This window comes from Heptranchias perlo, chromosome 4, assembly GCF_035084215.1.
Source record: "Heptranchias perlo isolate sHepPer1 chromosome 4, sHepPer1.hap1, whole genome shotgun sequence".
Classification (NCBI taxonomy): domain Eukaryota; kingdom Metazoa; phylum Chordata; class Chondrichthyes; order Hexanchiformes; family Hexanchidae; genus Heptranchias; species Heptranchias perlo.
The window spans coordinates 80,014,594-80,028,913 of record NC_090328.1 but is presented as its reverse complement, the minus strand read 5'-3'; the positions used below and the strand labels follow the sequence as shown (position 1 = coordinate 80,028,913).

General features: G+C 41.9%; 1 protein-coding gene and 1 long non-coding RNA gene across 2 annotated transcripts in view; one reads left to right on the top strand and one right to left on the bottom strand.

The window, feature by feature from the left end:
* nxnl2 (nucleoredoxin like 2) overlaps nt 1–14,320 on the bottom strand; it is a 74,287-nt gene that overhangs the window by 15,530 nt on the left and 44,437 nt on the right. The gene's annotated exons all lie outside the window — the stretch shown is intronic.
* On the top strand, nt 3,523–10,229 carry LOC137320534 (uncharacterized). The gene is made up of 3 exons (XR_010962577.1): nt 3,523–3,971; nt 7,209–7,307; nt 8,413–10,229. It is a non-coding gene; the product is annotated as an uncharacterized lncRNA (long non-coding RNA).

Genomic DNA, 14,320 nt, shown 5'->3' with positions numbered 1-14,320 from the left:
GCACAGTTATTTATCAACATTGGTAGAACATTGACTAGCAGCTTTAAATTTCTATCCTTGCTTTTTAACGCAATAAATATGCACCAAATCAATTTTCTTAATAAAATGTTGACATTAGTAAGCACGCTGGAACAGTAAAGTTATGTAATGATGGACTGGCAATATTCCTGAGAGTTCAATATTGTGACACAGTTATTGTGGGGTTGCTTTGTCATTTGATTGGTTAAAGGGTGTAATTCATGTTACTGATAAAAATATTATGAGAATTCAGCAAAGGCTGGACACTTCGCAACAGGGAGAGAAAATCAACCAATGTGTTAATATAGTCTTGTGCACCTCCAAGTGAATGATTACAGAGCAATATAGCCAGAAGTCTGGGGGCGGATTAAACAGCTGCTCGGTCAGGGAGTGACGCATGACATAGGAACCTAAAGGAGGGGAGAAAACAAGAAGGAACATTGCAAAGGGATGATGAAATTGAAAACATGTTTATTGTTGTTCATTTATGGTGCTGCTGCACACGAGAGTAATTCCTCCCTCATTGTGTTCAGGCGTACCTGTTCCTTGTTCTGGTTCACCACAGCCTGGTAGAATATGTGGCCCATTGCTTTTTGCTGTTCAAAAAAGGAAAACATTATAGGGCTGAATTTGAAGGCTGTACCAATGCAATTGATGGCAATTGTGAATCAGAGAGTCGGGGCTACAATGTAAGCCCTAGCTCCAACCCATGTCCATCATCAGGAGCAGAATCTCATGATTGTGACCCTTATATTTTCATTTTATAGCCCTAGTGGTCCAAGGTGGGGGGGGCTGATCCCTTAATGTCCAGTAATGGGTATACACCCATGTTCTTTATTAGTTTTGACTCTCAGTTAGTTGGGGGAAGGTGGTCTGTAGGTAATGATACTATTTTATAAAGCATCTTTCACTTCAGAATGTCCCGAAGCACTTCATACACTGAATTATCTTTTGACGTGCAGTGACTGCTGCCAAATGCAGTGACATTCTGCACAAATAATCCACAAAATGATTGATCTGCCAAGTTGGTTCAGTTGGATGAGGGAGGAACTTTAACCATGACACTGGGAAAATTCCCTGCTCTTCAAACAGATTTAGAAAAAAGCTACATTTAAATATCGGGTTTTTAAAGCAAAGTTTATTCACACAAGTTTAAAAAAGCATCGAGATGAAGAGTAGTTGAAAGGCTGATGAACAAGGCATTAATGCTGTTTCCTTAAAAACCAAGACAATAAGCAATTTGTTAGCCTATATATAATATAATAATATAATCAATAAACACCTTACACCTATTGTGTTGGGCTGTCTGGCACAGACCCTCCACTCTGGTTGTTAACACAAAAGAGGTAAAATAGGGACAGAAACATACTCTCCATCAGATTTTTAAAACAGAAAGCTGCCAGGACAGGCTGTTGCCCAGACTCAGAAGGTTATGATGCTGGAGGGTAGTTAGAAGTTATTTTGTTTAAGTCAAGCAAGACAACCCACTGGCGTGAGAAAGCACGTTCATTATTTTGTATTGTTACACAAAGACAAGTTGTACTAACTCAATTCATAACTGTTGCTCTGTATGTTCACTTGCTCTTTGAGAAATAAAACAATTTAATGTTTCATTCTGTCATCTCACCAAAGTATAAACATCCACCTACTAAAAGATTGGAGGAACACACATGAGGACATGTGCAAAAGACATGACAAAAGTTCATATGTCAAGGAGGATACATTGTTCCATCCCCTGGGTTACGCCGTCCAGAATTCAGCAGGGAGGTAGTCACCATGCTGTACCACGTACTGGATCCTGACATTCAGATAGAACCAGTCTACTCCTTAAAACTATCCCAAAAAATTGATGTGTGATATCTGATTTGCGATGTAATGTGAAGCTTTGCTTAATTTACCCCAAGGGCTTGGGGGAGGGAGTGAGGCTGAAACTTTGATGACTTTTCCTTACATGATTAAAAGACTGGGATAGAGTCCATTATAAGGTATACTACACATTGTCTGTGGAAAGCAAGGGTTTGATGGTTTTCTCTATTGATAGTACTGTGACCACTGGATATCTCTTTCATCTTAAACTACAAATGTTGTGCAGTGTTGTTATTTACAGATCTGTATGTCATTGCTATTTGTATGATTGTGGGAATTTGTACAAATAAACAGCTTAAAAACATAAATAGGTCAGTACAGAAAAACAAACCTTTGGTTCATATGTGCCATTTGAACAGATTTCAGGACCCAAACTTGAAATTCATGGAACTCTACATCAGGGGTTCCCACAATAGTACACTTGAGCGTAGATTCCTTGCACTAAAGCCTCTCTACTTTTACTTTAGCACTTTAAATTTGGATCAGGGAATCTTGTTTTAGCAGAACGCTCTCCTGCTTTTACACACTGCAAAGGGAGATGGTTTCTGTTAGTGTTCTGGGCTCTGTTGTACAATACAGAGTGCTATAGAGTAAGCTGGTTGGGACTTGTTCACTGCAGCTAGCTTTAACCCGACGACACATTAATGGATATAAAAACAGAAAATGCTGGAAACACTCAGCAGGTCACGCAGCATCTGTGGAGAGAGAAACGTAGGGTTAACGCTTCAGATCAATGACCTTTCTTCAGAACAACAATAACTTGCATCTATATAGCACCTTTAATGTAATAAAACATCCCAAGGTGCTTCACAGGAGCAATTATCAGATAAAATTTGACACCAAGCCACGTAAGGAGATATTGGGACAGATGACCAAAAGAGGTAGGTTTTGGTCAAAGATGTAGGTTTTAAGTAGCGTCTTAAAGGAGGGGCGAGAGGTAGGGATGCAGAGAGGTTTAGGGAGGGAATTCTAGAGCTTAGGGTCTCGCAGCTGAAGACACGGCCACCAGTGGTGGGACGAAGGAAATCGGGGATGCACAAGAGGCCAGAATTGGAGGAATGCAGAGTTCTCTTAGGGTTGTAGGGCTGAAGGAAGTTACAGAGATAGAGCCATTCATAGATACATTTTCTTGGGTCTACAATGCCGTCAGCTCTTCAAACGTCGGTGCTTTACACTATGGAGTGCAACCAATGGAGAGGTAGCTGTGTATATGCTGCTGGCTGTATTCCTAAACTGTGAAAACACCATAGTGTTTTATAAACTGAGCATTCAAGAATATTTTAGGATCTCAAGGATTACTTTAAACTGAATTTATTGTGTTCAGTCGATTCCAGCCCAAGGGCTGCAAGTAGACACAACACAATAAAGGAGACAAAATAGATAGATTGATCTCCTGGGGCCCTGTTTTTGAACTAGTGGACATTAAGGCAGACAGTTTTACAGCACTAAGTGCGTATGCTAACTACCCAGCCATTAACACTGCATATTCTGATGCACAGCACCTTAATTTATTGCCAGTGATAAATTAAAATACCAAATCATCTCAAGCTGTAATTGGACCTAAATAAGCAGGAAGCACTTGACCTCTGTAAATAGATTTTTACATCTGGCATTTCCATAGTCGGGATCACGGGAGAGTGATATCTGTGTGCCAGCTCTTCGTGTTTACATTGCTAAAAAGCAACTCCTTATCTTAGCAGCAGAATCGAAGACCCACGACATACCAAATACAAAAGTGCTTTAAGTCACCATGCAGGAATTCGGCTGCAGAGCCGATTAGAAACCTTGAAAAAATCAGCAAGGCCATATGATGATTCATGCAACGTCAGTGGCTTTCATTTGGAAGAGGCTGTGGCCAGGAGGTCTCTGATATTTGGAAGGGGCATCAATTCATGAAACCCATGCAACAGGAGAGAGCTCAGTGAGGAGGATGCACAGAAGTTTATGCAATCTCTATGAACAAAATCATCAACTGGAATTCTGGAAAAATTCACTGATTTATGGAAACCACCTAAAAGAACATTATGTCCAATCATCAAGCTGGAGAGAACAGCAGCAACAGCTGAAGAAAGCCTTCAAGACTGAGGGTATGGTATCACCATTCACCTTGGAATGTACAATCATTAGTATTTCCAGTTTCTATTTCAATATCACTATCATTTCAATATCTGACAAAGCAGGAACATAAAACAGTGTTGTCAGATATTGGAACAACTTCTAGCTTTATCTGTTTCTAATGCATTAAAATAAGGTGCAGTGTCTCTTATGCCTATTAAGGGTTCATCGCTCATCCTGCTTGTTGGGTTTTATCTATTGATCTTGATACCGACTTCCACCAGGGTGAAAGAATTAACATTTGCCACATTTGTTGTGACAACCCTATTTAGCTTGTTTTCTTAATGATACACTTTTAAAGTGGTGTAGAATTGTTGTCTCTCCAATTGCTGTTCAAATAAACATGCAATCCAATTCGAAGAATGAATCAGCCACATTTGGAATGCCTGGCTAATGCCTGCATTCTAGCTAATGTTTGGCTAATTCCCATCACCTGGTGATGTAGCAATGAGGAAAAAATAATATGAAGCATCTATTAGTTTCATAGCCTCAAGCAGATTGTTTCTAGTCGGTGAGGAGAACCTCTCCCCCAAGTCATCAGCTGCCAATTGACACAATTTAGTAATTGCATCCTTGGAAAGGCTCAACCTCTTTAAGACCTTGCTATTCTCTCACTCCCAAGTATGATATTTGACCCTGTAGATCCTCTCCCTCAGAAAAGGCCTGAGTGCCCTCAACTCCAATTTGTCCTGTTTCTCAACTGAAAGGATATTGACAGCCATAACAGCAACAAAAGCCACGTTGTGTTCTTGCTATGTGTGATGATAAATTCATCTCATTAGCATCAGCTTTGAGCTGGAATTACAAGTGATTAAGTGCCCTTAAGCAATCAGCAAATGCAATGACTCTAAAATTCTGGGATCCGAGGCTGACACTGAGCGGGCAAGTCGTTAAAGGGAGTATAATTTAGTGTAGAATGCAAATCCACCAGGTTTCTGCCCTATGTATAAAGTGGTCCAAATTCTAGTCAGTGAGGAATGGGCAAGTCTTTCACCCACCACCGTACAGTCTAGGATTGCTTTGGGGGTGTATCTGGAGGAGTTCTTGGGTTACCCCAGAATTCTGTCAATTACACCCTCTATAGAGTGTGGGTGTGAGTTCCACCAAAGGATTTCCTGGCATAATTTATCCCAGAAAAAATGATGGGGCACTTTCTCTTCAGCCTTTTAAGGGCCTCATAGTCCAATCTGATTTTCTGGGCATCAGCCAAGGCCGATGCCTCTGTTGCACCAGTATAGGTGCATGCCTCCTGCCAAATGCTTACATGACTCTGTCCACTTGAATTGGGACGGGCTCAATGTCCTTGGTTACAGGCAGACAGAAACCCTGCTTTGTTGCATTTCCGAGATGGGATCATGGAATTTTGAGGCCAATGTGTCCTGCTTTGATTGGATCTATTCAGCTAATAAGCTTCACTACTGTTTTTACAGCAGATTTGCAAATCTGTTTCCCACACTGTAAACTCATGGGGGTGAATTTCCTCGGGGCTTCTCCTACTGTGCTACTGTAACTTCAACTGAAGATCAGTGAAAATATGTAAACGAGTTTTAATCAAACTTCCACAGCAGTTACGGTGGTGCAGTGGGAGAACCCCCGAGGAAATTCACCTCCATGGTGGAAAGTGGTAACTCCATCCAGAATGAATGATTGATCTGATTTAACACGTGTAGCACTGCTGCTTTCAGGTTTCATCAGTTGGAAGCATTACCAGCAAGCAGAAAATCACCTCCAATTGATTTGTTTTTTCAGGCTCCTTGTGATTTTATAATTGCCATTTATATTTATAATAATTGCTCTTGAGGCTTTTCCAATGGCTCAGTGAGTCGATTCACTGGGTAGAGTGGTACTGAGTCAAGCGAACTGAGAAGCTTAGGTTCAATTCCACGCCTCTGCTGAGTCCGCTGATCTCAGTCGTGGTGGCAGCAGGGGCACTACAAAATAATTCAACTCCCACAGGTTATGGAGGGAAACAATCATGAGGTACACAACTTTAATCATATTAACAAGTAGCTTGGATTAACAAAAACAATCATTTATTGGGCATAGTCATTTAGGTGTCAGCCGTAGCTCAGTGGTAGCACTCTTGCTTTTGAGCCAGGAGGTTATGGGTTCAAATGCCACACCGGAGACATAAGCACAAAATCTAACCTGACACTCCAGTGCAGTACTGAGGGAGTGCTGCACTTTCAGATGAGACGTTAAACCGACACCCCATCTGCCCTCTCAGGTGGACATAAAAGATCCCATGGCATTATTTGAAGAAGAGCAGGGGAGTTCTCCCTGGTGCCCTGGTCAATATTTATCCCTCAACCATTGTCACTAAAACAGATTATCTCATTGCTATTTGAGGGACCTTGTGTGTTCAAATTGGCTGCCACATTTCCTACATTACAACGGTGACTACACTTCAAAATACTGTAAAGTGTTTTAGGACATCCTGAGGTGGTGAAAGCTGTTATATAAATACAGTTCTTTCTTTCTTTCTTTAACATCATATATTTTAACTACTGCAAACTCTACTCTGACACATAATAGCATGATAACACACTCAAGGGGGACAATTTTAATATGCCGGCAGGAAAAGTCCGGGGGCTGGGGGTTGATTTGCGGGCGCCAAACCCGGAAGGGAAGTAAGCAGGTTGCGACAATCACAACCCTAATGAGGCCAATCAAAGCCTCAAAGAGGGAGAAAGAAAGAAAGAAAGAGAGAGAGACCTCTTGGCAGTTCGGATACAAATGGGGGGATTGGGGAACAAAGATTAGAGTGGAGACATCGGGATCAGAGTGGGGGGGCGGTCCAGGCAACATTGTTTTTTAAGGTACATTTATTTAATTTGTTTGCAATGGGAAATGTAATTTAATTTAATTTATTTCGTTTATTTTTCACTGATCCGGCCCTTCCTGCCTGGTTTCACCAGGCGTGAATCGGAAGCCGTGGGAAAGCAACCCAGGCTACGTTAAAATCTTTTTAACTATCCAATACACAAAGAATAAACTACTGTATGTACCTCAATGAGGTGCATTTGCTCCTTTAATTATCGGCCCGCCGGATTTAAGTGGGGGGGGGGGGGGGGGATTTCCTGGTGACTGACACAGATTTGCCTGAGTCTCATTCAAAAATGTGCAGGTTCCAGCCGGGATGTCTGCCCGCTCCCAAAAACAGCGATTTTGATTGCCACCTGTTTTTCCCTTTTAAAATTGTGCCCTAGGTACATGAAAGATCATAAGAGTGGACAGATTTGGAAAAATGATTTGTTCTACAGTCTGTCAGTAGGAGAGAGCTCTCAGCAGCACAATTCAAAGGACAGGTACTCATTTCCTTTTTTATCCGTGCACTTCAATGCATCATGTGATAGAGCACTGTACTAGTCATTAGAGAACTGCAGGGGTATTTTTTCCAACTGTGTTCTCCCATTGGGAGCGTATATCAAAATACATGCACACAGTGTAGACAAGTTACTGAAATGCACTCCTGATGGGCAAGGCACCCCGCCAGAACCATGAAGCTGCAAAATTGCCTCTTATTTCACTGCTACTATGACATGATCCTCACTGCTGAGGATAAAATAATAAATGAGTGATTACTTCATTAGGATTCACATCTAATTATTTCTACAGTGTGAAACATGTAGTGGGGAGTATAGATTTCCATGTAAACAGTGTTACTTGTGAAAATGACCAAAAATAAGTAAATGACTTCTAGCTGCTCAGTAAAAATATAAACAATATATATAATTTTTTTTTCAGAATGAAAACTATTTAAGAAAGCCAACCACTTAATGAAATCAGTTACTAATCTGTTTCACAGACCCCTACATATACTCAAAGCTTTATTTTCTTTCAAAACATGTTAGCCTGAAATTTCCTTGGGGGTTCTCCCAATCACCACCGTAACTTTGGCTGAATATTGGCAGAAATGGCCGTTTATGCCATTCTTCGGGGTTTTTGACGAAGTTATTGCAGACAAGCAGGAGAACCCCAGCGGACATTCTTCCCCACTATTTTCATTTTTAATTAGAGACTTTACACTTTTTTTTAAGATGGATGCATTGCCCGGGACCTAAGGCTGAAGCTGGAAGGGACCAGAGCTCGAGAGTGATTTGGATACGGAGAAATCTGGGGCAGAACCCAAGTCCACTGGGTTTTGACCCTGGTAATGCACCATCCTAAATCCTGCCCACTCCCTCTCCTTACATCTGCAGACAGCTTTGGGTTTGTGTCTAGGGCAGTCTGATCTACCCTGGAATTCCGCCAACTTAGATCCAGTGGAAGCCACACCTGCTTTTTGTGGAACATCCCAAGGCCCCAAACTCATTAAATGACAAAGATAATCAATCCCTTGAATTCCCTACAGAAATAAAACTAATGAAAGGTCAACAACCAGAAACATTAACTTTGTTTCTCTCTCCACAGATGCTGCCTGACCTGCTCAGTGTTTCCAGCATTTGCTGTTTTTATTTCAGATTACCAACAACTGTGGTATTTTGCTTTTGTGTGAGGAAATAAGGTGGATGGCTACTGGGTGCCAGTGTCTGCTTCTAGGAATAGGATTGGCCCAGTCGCTCCTTTTGCTCATTAGATGGTCGTTTGATGGCCCTGGTGCTGCAGGGATCATGCATATGTGATGCAGTGGCTGCCTCAGTTTATATGCTACGTGATATATTTGTAGCATTTGAGCAAGGTAGTTTGGCCATATGGATGTGGCTTTGCTCTGAGAGATGCCTCCATCATCCATGCCAATTCTTGGTATTTCCCTAGGCACTTCCTCATCATGGCTAGAGATCTGTATTAGAGCACACCACTGGAGAGCAATGAGGTTGTTAAAGCCCTGTGTTATCTGTTTCTCCCCATGGTGAATCCAGACAAGCAGACTGCTGTAGATTGGAACCCAAGATCTCTCAGCTGGTTGGCCACCCAAAAGTCAAACTCTACCCCTGTGTGTCATCCAGACAAGCAGCTGTGACTGTGTGAACGTACAGAAATCAGGTTGTGTTTGCGGTGTGCTTGGTTGCCTGCCACATGTAATGGCCTTGAGAAAATGCATTTGATGGCAACTATGCAGAGTGCACTGGTAAAACATGCTCATGCCTGTGCATTTGGAAAGTAGATGAACAGTTGCTAGAGAGCTGCCCATTGTCCCTCTGCGATGCTGCACCAAGGTTACAGTGAAGTGCATATTAAGATGCTTTTTAAGGAAACATTACAATACTATGCAAGTTGTGAGCATACTTTCTTTAGCAACCTAGTGCAGCCAGCAAATTTCTTCCTCACCTACTCCCGGGATCAAGGCACACACAAGTCAACATTAATTAATTCAAAAAACTCCATCTAAGTTGCTCTGGTAGTACTCTTGCTCCTCCACTCTAAAAGATCCAACCTTCTCTGTAGTACCTCCTGCAGTAACATCTCCAGAGCAGCATCTTGGAATGGTGTTGTTCTGCCTCCATTTCTTTCTTCTGTCATTTTGAAAATTTGCAGCCAGTCCCCTTTAAGTGCCTCTGGCACCGGATATTCCACCCTTGAACCCTGTGCATTCCTAGCAGGTCATGTGCTGTGTGCCTGGAGCACCGAAAATTTACTTAAATGAGCTGACCTCACTTTATAGCTCAAAGTCAGCACAGGATGCAGCAGCCATAAAGCAGCAGTCCCAGCACCATGATCACATGATCAGTCCCTGGGTGTGAAAGGTGCAAAATTATCTCCTTTATTTCCCTGCACTTAGATTGCTCGCATTAATGAACAGAAAATTCATCTTTTTATGCTTGAATAAATATAGCGATGTTGGCCCCAAATTTCCTCAGGGCCTGGGGCGGAGTTCCGGCATAAAAGAGACAGTAGAGGATCGTCAGGGTTGGGTCCCAGAAATACAGTGTCTCCGCCCTGAAGACATCAATCAGGGAATTCCCACTGGGGACAAGGACGGATTGAAGTTCTGTCCACCTCATTAATGGCCTCACATCAAGAAAGAGGTAGGGCAAGTGAGATGGATTCCTGCTGTTCCCACCTCCTTTGCCCTGACACCAGCATCCATGTCAATACAGTGATGTAAGTTGGGCACATGGTTCCAAATTATTCAACATTGTAAAAAAGAATTTTTGGGGGAAAAATAAGCTTTTGGACTTTGGTGTTTTTTATATAAACTTTTCCTATGTTAATACTCTAGGCGAATGTTTAAAAATAAGAAAACAATTGTTAGCTGCTGTGTTAAAATAAAGCTTTGTTCTATTTTTCATTGTTGAATAATTTGTATTAAAATAATTGTTGCCTCGTGTTTTCTAGTGCTAAAAAACAAGAGATTTTAACTGAAAGTAATGAATAATATTGAGATGGTATCACAACTGTTAGTCTGCACTGTAGAATAGCATTATGCTCCATTACCTACTTTACTGTCTTCTGAGGTTTTATTGGTGTGTAACAAACAGGACAACCAGATTTTAATTTAAAACAGATGTTTGCAATGCAATAAATCTCTGAGTTTGCAAATAATTCTTGCATTCTGTAAATCCACAAAAAGGATCATAAGCATGTGATTCAATCCAGATTAATCATCTAGATAGCAGAGCAGTAACTCATTACCAGCCCCTTGGTGATTAACTCTCCACTTTAGTAATTGTTGCAGCTTTGTAAACACATCCAGACACAGCAGTAAGTGGTACTATTTAGTGCCTTACAGTTTGGAAGATGCTGTTGACTAAATGCACCTCTGACTTAATTTCTTGATATGCCATTACATTTGAAAATTAACAAGAAATCTTGGAGTTGTTTGTGGTATCAATGGCATAAATTATGAATGTGTAAAACTATATTTTAAAAGGTAAACAATTAACTGCAAGCCAATTTTGCCACCTTAGAACAAAATTAATACTCAAGGTCATATTTTGTTCACTTCTATATTATCCCTTTTTCTCACTGTTCCACTTATAAATGGCAAGGATGTGAGTGTTACAACTCTTTTGTAGATGGAGTTAATTTCCTCTTTTGCGTTGCTTTTGATGCATCTTTTAGATGTAAGGGATCTTACAACACCAGGTTATAGTCCAACAGTTTTATTTGAAAATCACAAGCTTTCGGACGCTTTCTCCTTCGTCAGGTGAAGTGTGGGATTCCTTGAAGGTTACCGCATTTATAGTCAGAGAACAATGCCTGGTGATTACAGATAATCTTTCCAACTGCCCGTTGTCAAGGCAATCAAAGTGTTCAGACAGAGAGACATTACATACAGGACCACCGAATATACAAACGGCCAGAACAAAATACAGAGAGAGAAAGAGAGAGAGAGAAACATCCGAAAGGAAGAGAAAGAGAGAGAATGACCCGTTGTATTAAAAACAGATAACTTTTTTCGCTGGTGGGGTTACGTGTAGCGTGACATGAACCCAAGATCCCGGTTGAGGCCGTCCTCATGGGTGCGGAACATGGCTATCAATTTCTGCTCGACGATTTTGCGTTGTCGTGTGTCTCGAAAGCCGCCTTGGAGAACGCTTACCCAAAGATCGGTGGCTGAATGCAACAGATTCAACTGCAATACACTTTCAGTCCAGAATATGTCTGGCTGTGTAACAATAACACTTCTAATGCTATTTACGCATATGAGGGGCAGTTTCCTTGGTAAGCTGATGCCCTTCGATCTTTTTTTCTCTCAAATCCTACAGATGAGACAAAATGCACCATGCCAATCTTTCACTGGCAATGTCCCTATAGTGAAAATCATCTCCACAGCAACTGTAATGATACAATGAAAGGTGTTTCAAGCATTTTGAGTGAGTCTTTCAATGCTGTCCACCTAGCTTGTTCCATTGAATATCCTCTCCTATGGCCTATTGAGCAAATGCACTGCCAGTGTAATATTAGTCATATGGACCAACAAGGTCTCAGGTTCGGTCTCCAGTTTGTGCTGATTTAGCTGATTTCAGCCAGAGAAACAATGCCCTAGGCTAGAGAGGGAAAAATCAGACAGAGTTCCTAATTTGCCTCTTGATCAAAAGCCTATCGACACTTACGTGAAGAATGGTCATGTGGGTGAGGTAGTGGAGGGCTGCGAGAACCCATGTAACCATACCACATCAGGAGTCAGCGTCTTCAGGAGAGAAGGGCGTTTCTGAGGTATATTTGTAAGTGGAGGATTAACATATATACATTACACAGGAATAAGCTAATTACCTGTCACCTAAATGGAGCATATTTAAACATCCTTATTAATGAAACTGATAATCAATTTTGATCTCCTCTGGTGATGTTCTGCTTGTTGTCATTTGCAGTCTGAGAATTTCCTTTTGGGTGAAGGTTACATAGGGTTTTTCATGTACCTCCCACCGCTGCGAACAGCCTGCTGAAATTCACTGTTCAGGTTTACATGTTAATAATGGTCAGCGAGGGACAGGTCTCCATCAGACTGTACCCCAATGAGAAGTCATAAAATGTTACAAATGATTGGCATTTCAAAAAGAGCTACAAGCTATATTTTTGGATAAATAATGTTGTGATTAAAATGTGCAATATTGACCTCCCCAATATTTCAGTGGCTAAAAGCATCATAAGGGATGGTCTGAGGCAAACAGACCAGGAAGATCTTTGGTTCAGCCTCATGTTAGTTAGCTAATCTCAGCCAGACCAATGATGAGGGCACATTGTTGGCCTCAGTTTCTCCAAACTAGGGAGGGAAGAAATACAGCCATCACTCCCACTCTTGGTTGTTATCTAATGATCCTTGCTGAAAAGTGCATGTATGTGGATGTCAGATTCAGACAGGGCTGAATTCAGCTGAGATGGCCCTCCCCCAACAGTTGAGTGGTCAACTGACACTCAGGTCCAGATTTTTGTCTCTCCAACATCCAGACCTGGGCTGACAAGTGGCAGGTAACATTCATACCACATAAGGACAGGTAATTATCATTTCTAACAAGAAAAGGCCCAGTCACCCCACCTTGACCTTCATCGGTGACACCATTGTCGACACCATCAACATCCTGGGAGTCACCTTTGACAAGAACTTTAACTGGACCAGCGATTTCAACACCATGGCTACAAAAGCAGGGTAGAGGCTGGAAACTCTGTGACAAGTGGCTCACTACATCATCACCATCTACAAGGCTCAGGTCAGGAGTGTGATGGAATACTTACCCCTTGGCTGGATGAGTGCATCCGTAACCACACTTAAGAAGCTTGATACCATCAGGAACAAACCAATTTTCTTGATCAGCACACTTGCTACTGAACTCAATATTCACCCCTTCACCACTGGCACGCTGTGACTGCAGCATGTACAATCTGTAGGATGCACTGCAGCAACTTGGCTAACTTACTTCTACAGTACATCCCTGCCACATGACCATGGAGAAGTTCAAGGGCAACTACACCATGAGAACACCATCACCTACAAGATCCCCTCCAAGTCACCCACGATCCTGCCTTTGACACATACTGCTGTTCCTGTGTCAAAATCCTGGAATTCCTTACCCAACACCATTGTGGGAGCAGCATCACCACAAAGTCTGCAGCGCTTCAAGAAGGCCTACCACCACTTTCTCAGGGCAGCTAGGAATGGGCAATAAATGTGGCCTTGCCAGTGTCGCCCAGAACCAGAGAACGAATTAAAAAAAACAGATACTGCTTCAGTCAGGTTGAGGAATAATATGACTACTACGTTGCTTGTAATGATGTACATCAGCCAAGGTTTGAGGGATTGTAACTTTCACTTCTGTTTTTCCAGGTGGTTTTGTTTTTCTTCATTTCTATACGTGAGGCAATGTAACCTCTCGGAAACACAAAAATCCCCTCCGTTATAGAAACAGATGCCTTTTGGATGCAGAGGTCTGATTGCTTCTCAGTGCAAACTTATTTTTGTATCTACTGATGCCAGGTGATAAGAACATAGGGCGAGAAATTAGGCCGTGTAGCGCCTGTTGTTTTCGGCGCTACGCGGCCTCCCGAAGTGCCAAGACGTAGTCTTGGCTGCACACGCACGTTTCCAGCGTGACGTGCGCCGGACGCCATCTTGGTATAGATATTAGCGCATGCACAAATACCGAACGCCAGCTGCATGTAAAGTAAGGAGAAAATGGATACAATCAGTGTGCAACGCTGATTTAAAGTGTTAGCCATCATTTTGTAATTTAATGCTCAACTCAATGCAGTCTTAACCATGACCATCTGAACGTGTCTTAGAGTGCCTGGAGGACCCCCCACCAGCGCTATTAAAAGGAGCCATGCAGGATTTAAAGGTTAGTGGCTGAATTATTGCTTCTGGCTGCCTATACATTTGTAACTGTTTTTGGAGGTCTCCTATACTTGAATACTAGGATGCAGGGACATAGCCTAACAT